Here is a 469-nt window from a genome sequence, read left to right as displayed (position 1 = left end):
TGACCTCACTTCCGCCGCCGGCCCCGCCCTCTCGTTCTGTCAGTGCTGCAGCCCGAGTCCGCTGGAGAGCGCGCGAGAGTACCCGCGACCCGAAAGATTTCTGCGTTCTGTGGGCTGCACACGTGTGCATGCGCCACGGCCTTCTCTGCAGGATATTCTAACAGCCCTGTTGTGTTCTCTCTGGGAGGCGGCAGTGGGGCGGGGCCAGTGTCCCAACATCCGCCCATCGAGAAGAATGGGGAATATGGAGACTGGAACAGATCTGTACTTTTACATATCCCAGTGGTTACCTCACACACACAGACACCAAGTAGGGACGTCTAGACAAGGACATGGAGCCCTGGTGGCGCAGTGGTTAAGAGTTTAACTGCTAACCAAAAGGTAGGCAGTTCGAATCCACCAGCCACTCTTTTGAAACCCTAGGAGGTAGTTCTACTTTGTCCTATAAAATCGCTGTGAGTCGGAATCT

This window comes from Trichechus manatus, unplaced genomic scaffold (assembly GCF_000243295.1).
Source record: "Trichechus manatus latirostris isolate Lorelei unplaced genomic scaffold, TriManLat1.0 scaffold00080, whole genome shotgun sequence".
Lineage (NCBI taxonomy): Eukaryota > Metazoa > Chordata > Mammalia > Sirenia > Trichechidae > Trichechus > Trichechus manatus.
Note: the sequence above shows the minus strand (reverse complement) of the source record.